The 7,368-nt window shown below is 36.0% G+C and overlaps 2 non-coding genes across 2 annotated transcripts; both read left to right on the forward strand.

The window, feature by feature from the left end:
- Positions 1-2,354: 2,354 nt before the first annotated feature.
- TRNAN-GUU (transfer RNA asparagine (anticodon GUU)) lies at positions 2,355-2,428 on the forward strand. The gene has a single exon. It is a non-coding gene; the product is annotated as a tRNA-Asn (tRNA).
- Positions 2,429-5,115: 2,687 nt separating this feature from the next.
- On the forward strand, positions 5,116-5,189 carry TRNAN-GUU (transfer RNA asparagine (anticodon GUU)). Its single transcript has one exon. It is a non-coding gene; the product is annotated as a tRNA-Asn (tRNA).
- The last annotated feature ends 2,179 nt before the right edge of the window (positions 5,190-7,368 follow it).

Here is a 7,368-nt window from a genome sequence, read left to right on the forward strand (position 1 = left end):
AGAAAATAAAAACAGTGAAGAATTTTGGTCTGGAATGTTATTCGTCACTTGATATATTGCAGCAAATTTTGGTTGCAAAATCTTATCTGGAGAATGCGGACTGGATTACATTTAGAAATAACATCTCAAAAACTTCCATTAGCCTCAAGTTTAGTGAAACCCCATTATCGTTGGTATTTAGTACCTTAATGATTTCATAAAATGTTTCCTTCTTTATCACCATTGTGTTGGAGACTTTGTGGGGCTGAGGAAACTGTCCCACATCTGGTGGCACTGTCCCAACTAACTTCCATTGTGGACAGAGATACATTGTCTTACTTACCTTCTCATTGGAATTTTAATGCCCAACTCCCTGTCATATTCCCTTTTATCTCATTATATTTCTGATATTCCTAAGTATACCCACAAATTTATAACACATATTTTGAGTGCTACCAAATGCCATATAGCTTTATATTGAAAAAACTCAGTTCCACCATTCTCTATCTTTATTATAAATACAATTTGGCACATCTATCATTGTGAATACATCACCAGAATTTTTCATAACACTGCAAATAAGTTCTCATATACTTGGATCCTTGGACTAACTGAAATCCCCCTATTTCAACCCTTTTATAACTGGATTGATTCGCCCCCATCACGACTAAGATATTTTCACACCCTGACAAAATTCTCAATTTACAGGGTATAATCCTGTTATTTCTTACTTTGCACAAGTTCATATTATAGTGTCCATTTGTAAGAAATGATCAAAGTTAGAAACTTTTAAGCAGTTTAAGTTCAGTTCTGCTGGTTCATCTTCGCTTACTGATAATATCCATTAGAAAGCGCTTTCACGTGTCTCTGTGGCGCAATTGGTTAGCGCGTTCGGATGTTAACTGAAAGGTTGGTGGTTCAAGCCCACCCAGGGACGTGTTTAGTATTTGTTATTCTGTGGCAGGAGGATTCTGTATTTGACAAAATTTACCAGGCATTTGTCTTCATTTTACCTCAATACACAAACTTACATGGAAATTAACAGCTATGACTTTACTAACTCTACATCCATGGCTTTCCAGCTAGTGTTAGATAATACTAGAAAGAACTTTACAAATTGAAAACAAGTGATCAGTCCTAAGAAGATATAGAGAATAAGCTAAAAATTCACAGTGACTTTTAGCCAGAAGAATAAGAAAAATGTATTAATATATACCAGATACTAGGATCCACTGGGTTAATTCTGAGAAGTTGATTCAATTATTTAAAAAGGGAGTAAGTTAATCTTGCAACAGTATAGTAATACAAGTTTCAGCAGTTGAAATTGGACCCCTAGCAATCCGATATCACTTTTTTATGTAGCATTATGGGGCTACAACAAATTGGTGCAAGTTTGGAGCTACCATAAGTGTGGCTTATAGTCAGTTACTCACAGGAAATGTGGTGTATCAGCTCTTTGAATCAACCCCAAATTGTTTGCATGTAATTTTCAAGACAACTATATGTCACTCCGCATTCCTCTGCTGCATCAGAAGAAAATAAAAACAGTGAAGAATTTTGGTCTGGAATGTTATTCTTCACTTGATATATTGCAGCAAATTTTGGTTGCAAAATCTTATCTGGAGAATGCGGACTGGATTACATTTAGAAATAACATCTCAAAAACTTCCATTAGCCTCAAGTTTAGTGAAATCCCATTATCGTTGGTATTTAGTACCTTAATGATTTCATAAAATGTTTCCTTCTTTATCACCATTGTGTTGGAGACTTTGTGGGGCTGAGGAAACTGTCCCACATCTGGTGGCACTGTCCCAACTAACTTCCATTGTGGACAGAGATACATTGTCTTACTTACCTTCTCATTGGAATTTTAATGCCCAACTCCCTGTCATATTCCCTTTTATCTCATTATATTTCTGATATTCCTAAGTATACCCACAAATTTATAACACATATTTTGAGTGCTACCAAATGCCATATAGCTTTATATTGAAAAAACTCAGTTCCACCATTCTCTATCTTTATTATAAATACAATTTGGCACATCTATCATTGTGAATACATCACCAGAATTTTTCATAACACTGCAAATAAGTTCTCATATACTTGGATCCTTGGACTAACTGAAATCCCCCTATTTCAACCCTTTTATAACTGGATTGATTCGCCCCCATCACGACTAAGATATTTTCACACCCTGACAAAATTCTCAATTTACAGGGTATAATCCTGTTATTTCTTACTTTGCACAAGTTCATATTATAGTGTCCATTTGTAAGAAATGATCCAAGTTAGAAACTTTTAAGCAGTTTAAGTTCAGTTCTGCTGGTTCATCTTCGCTTACTGATAATATCCATTAGAAAGCACTTTCACGTGTCTCTGTGGCGCAATTGGTTAGCGCGTTTGGCTGTTAACTGAAAGGTTGGTGGTTCAAGCCCACCCAGGGACGTGTTTAGTATTTGTTATTCTGTGGCAGGAGGATTCTTTATTTGAAGAAATTTACCTGGCATTTGTCTTCATTTTACCTCAATACACAAACTTACATGGAAATTAACAGCTATGACTTTACTAACTCTACATCCATGGCTTTCCAACTAGTGTTAGATAATAATAGAAAGAACTTTACAAATTGAAAACAAGTGATCAGTCCTAAGAAGATATAGAGAATAAGCTAAAAATTCACAGTGACTTTTAGCCAGAAGAATAAGAAAAAAATTATTAATATATACCAGATACTGGGATCCACCGGGTTAATTCTGAGAAGTTGATTCAATTATTTACTAAGGGGGTAAGTTAACCTTGCAACAGTTTAGTAACACCAGTTACAGCAGTTGAAATTGGACGACTAGCAACCCGATATCACTTTTTTATACAGCATATGGTGCTACAACAAATTGGTGCAAGTTTGGAGCTACCATAAGTGTGGCTTATAGTCAGTTACTCACATTAAATGTGGTGTATCAGCTCTTTGAATCAACCCCAAATTGTTTGCATGTAATTTTCAAGACAACTATATGTAACTCTGCATTCCTCTGGGGCATCAGAAGACAATAAAAACAGTGAAGAATTTTGGTCAGGAATGTTATTCTTCACTTGATATATTGCAGCAAATTTTGGTTCCAAAATATTGTCTGGAGAATGCGGGCATCGATCCCACTACCTCTCGCATGCTAAGCAAGCACTATACCTTTTGAGCTAATTCCCCTTCGATGTTAAAAGCATTTACACCACTCACACCAAGAGGACTGGATTACATTTAGAGATAACATCTCAAAAACATCCGTTAGCCTCAAGTTTAGTGAAATCCCATTATCGTTGGTATTTAGTACCTTAATGATTTCATAAAATGTTTCCTTCTTTATCACCATTGTGTTGGAGACTATGTGGGGCTGAGGAAACTGTCCCACATCAGGTGGCACTGTCCCAACTTACTTCCATTGTGGACAGAGATACATTGTCTTACTTACCTTCTCATTGGAATTTTAATGCCCAACTCCCTGTCATATTCCCTTTTATCTCATTATATTTTTGATATTGTAAGAGATGATCCAAGTTAGAAACTTTTATCCAGTTTAAGTTCAGTTCTGCTGGTTCATCTTCCCTTACTGATAATATCCATTAGAAAGCACTTTCACGTGTCTCTGTGGCGCAATTGGTTAGCGCGTTTGGCTGTTAACCGAAAGGTTGGTAGTTCAAGACCACCCAGGGACGTGTTTAGTATTTGTTATTTTGTGGTATTAGACAAAATTTACCTGGCATTTGTCTTCATTTTACCTCAATACACAAACTTACATGGAAATTAACAGCTATGACTTTACTAACTCTACATCCATGGCTTTCCAGCTAGTGTTAGATAATACTAGAAAGAACTTTACAAATTGAAAATAAGTGAACAGTCCTAAGAAGATATAGAGAATAAGCTAAAAATTCACAGTGACTTTTAGCCAGAAGAATAAGAAAAATGTATTAATATATACCAGATACTGGGATCCACTGGGTTAATTCTGAGAAGTTGATTCAATTATTTAAAAAGGGAGTAAGTTAATCTTGCAACAGTATAGTAATACAAGTTTCAGCAGTTGAAATTGGACCCCTAGCAATCCGATATCACTTTTTTATGTAGCATTATGGGGCTACAACAAATTGGTGCAAGTTTGGAGCTACCATAAGTGTGGCTTATAGTCAGTTACTCACAGGAAATGTGGTGTATCAGCTCTTTGAATCAACCCCAAATTGTTTGCATGCAATTTTCAAGACAACTATATGTCACTCCACATTCCTCTGGGGCATCAGAAGAAAATAAAAACAGTGAAGAATTTTGGTCTGGAATGTTATTCTTCACTTGATATATTGCTGCAAATTTTGGTTGCAAAATCTTATCTGGAGAATGCGGACTGGATTACATTTAGAAATAACATCTCAAAAACTTCCATTAGCCTCAAGTTTAGTGAAATCCCATTATCGTTGGTATTTAGTACCTTAATGATTTCATAAAATGTTTCCTTCTTTATCACCATTGTGTTGGAGACTTTGTGGGGCTGAGGAAACTGTCCCACATCTGGTGGCACTGTCCCAACTAACTTCCATTGTGGACAGAGATACATTGTCTTACTTACCTTCTCATTGGAATTTTAATGCCCAACTCCCTGTCATATTCCCTTTTATCTCATTATATTTCTGATATTCCTAAGTATACCCACAAATTTATAACACATATTTTGAGTGCTACCAAATGCCATATAGCTTTATATTGAAAAAACTCAGTTCCACCATTCTCTATCTTTATTATAAAAACAATTTGGCACATCTATCATTGTGAATACATCACCAGAATTTTTCATAACACTGCAAATAAGTTCTCATATACTTGGATCCTTGGACTAACTGAAATCCCCCTATTTCAACCCTTTTATAACTGGATTGATTCGCCCCCATCACGACTAAGATATTTTCACACCCTGACAAAATTCTCAATTTACAGGGTATAATCCTGTTATTTCTTACTTTGCACAAGTTCATATTATAGTGTCCATTTGTAAGAAATGATCCAAGTTAGAAACTTTTAAGCAGTTTAAGTTCAGTTCTGCTGGTTCATCTTCGCTTACTGATAATATCCATTAGAAAGCACTTTCACGTGTCTCTGTGGCGCAATTGGTTAGCGCGTTTGGCTGTTAACTGAAAGGTTGGTGGTTCAAGCCCACCCAGGGACGTGTTTAGTATTTGTTATTCTGTGGCAGGAGGATTCTTTATTTGAAGAAATTTACCTGGCATTTGTCTTCATTTTACCTCAATACACAAACTTACATGGAAATTAACAGCTATGACTTTACTAACTCTACATCCATGGCTTTCCAACTAGTGTTAGATAATAATAGAAAGAACTTTACAAATTGAAAACAAGTGATCAGTCCTAAGAAGATATAGAGAATAAGCTAAAAATTCACAGTGACTTTTAGCCAGAAGAATAAGAAAAAATGTATTAATATATACCAGATACTGGGATCCACCGGGTTAATTCTGAGAAGTTGATTCAATTATTTACAAAGGGGGTAAGTTAACCTTGCAACAGTATAGTAACACCAGTTACAGCAGTTGAAATTGGACGACTAGCAACCCGATATCACTTTTTTATACAGCATATGGTGCTACAACAAATTGGTGCAAGTTTGGAGCTACCATAAGTGTGGCTTATAGTCAGTTACTCACATTAAATGTGGTGTATCAGCTCTTTGAATCAACCCCAAATTGTTTGCATGTAATTTTCAAGACAACTATATGTAACTCTGCATTCCTCTGGGGCATCAGAAGAAAATAAAAACAGTGAAGAATTTTGGTCAGGAATGTTATTCTTCACTTGATATATTGCAACAAATTTTGGTTCCAAAATATTATCTGGAGAATGCGGGCATCGATCCCACTACCTCTCGCATGCTAAGCGAGCACTATACCATTTGAGCTAATTCCCCTTCGATGTTAAAAGCATTTACACCACTCACACCAAGAGGACTGGATTACATTTAGAGACAACATCTCAAAAACATCCGTTAGCCTCAAGTTTAGTGAAATCCCATTATCGTTGGTATTTAGTACCTTAATGATTTCATAAAATGTTTCCTTCTTTATCACCATTGTGTTGGAGACTTTGTGGGGCTGAGGAAACTGTCCCACATCTGGTGGCACTGTCCCAACTTACTTCCATTGTGGACAGAGATACATTGTCTTACTTACCTTCTCATTGGAATTTTAATGCCCAACTCCCTGTCATATTCCCTTTTATCTCATTATATTTTTGATATTGTAAGAAATGATCCAAGTTAGAAACTTTTAACCAGTTTAAGTTCAGTTCTGCTGGTTCATCTTCCCTTACTGATAATATCCATTAGAAAGCACTTTCACATGTCTCTGTGGCGCAATTGGTTAGCGCGTTCGGCTGTTAACCGAAAGGTTGGTAGCTCAAGACCACCCAGGGACGTGTTTAGTATTTGTTATTTTGTGGTATTAGACAAAATTTACCAGGCATTTGTCTTCATTTTACCTCAATACACAAACTTACATGGAAATTAACAGCTATGACTTTACTAACTCTACATCCATGGCTTTCCAGCTCGTGTTAGATAATACTAGAAAGAAAATTACAAATTGAAAACAAGTGATCAGTCCTAAGAAGATATAGAGAATAAGCTAAAAATTCACAGTGACTTTTAGCCAGAAGAATAAGAAAAATGTATTAATATATACCAGATACTGGGATCCACTGGGTTAATTCTGAGAAGTTGATTCAATTATTTAAAAAGGGAGTAAGTTAATCTTGCAACAGTATAGTAATACAAGTTTCAGCAGTTGAAATTGGACCCCTAGCAATCCGATATCACTTTTTTATGTAGCATTATGGGGCTACAACAAATTGGTGCAAGTTTGGAGCTACCATAAGTGTGGCTTATAGTCAGTTACTCACAGGTAATGTGGTGTATCAGCTCTTTGAATCAACCCCAAATTGTTTGCATGTAATTTTCAAGACAACTATATGTCACTCCGCATTCCTCTGGGGCATGAGAAGAAAATAAAAACAGTGAAGAATTTTGGTCTGGAATGTTATTCTTCACTTGATATATTGCAGCAAATTTTGGTTGCAAAATCTTATCTGGAGAATGCGGACTGGATTACATTTAGAAATAACATCTCAAAAACTTCCATTAGCCTCAAGTTTAGTGAAATCCCATTATCGTTGGTATTTAGTACCTTAATGATTTCATAAAATGTTTCCTTCTTTATCACCATTGTGTTGGAGACTTTGTGGGGCTGAGGAAACTGTCCCACATCTGGTGGCACTGTCCCAACTAACTTCCATTGTGGACAGAGATACATTGTCTTACTTACCTTCTCATTGGA

This window comes from Taudactylus pleione, unplaced genomic scaffold, assembly GCF_031769625.1.
Source record: "Taudactylus pleione unplaced genomic scaffold, aTauple2 ptg000174l, whole genome shotgun sequence".
In the NCBI taxonomy this organism is placed as follows: Eukaryota; Metazoa; Chordata; class Amphibia; order Anura; family Myobatrachidae; genus Taudactylus; species Taudactylus pleione.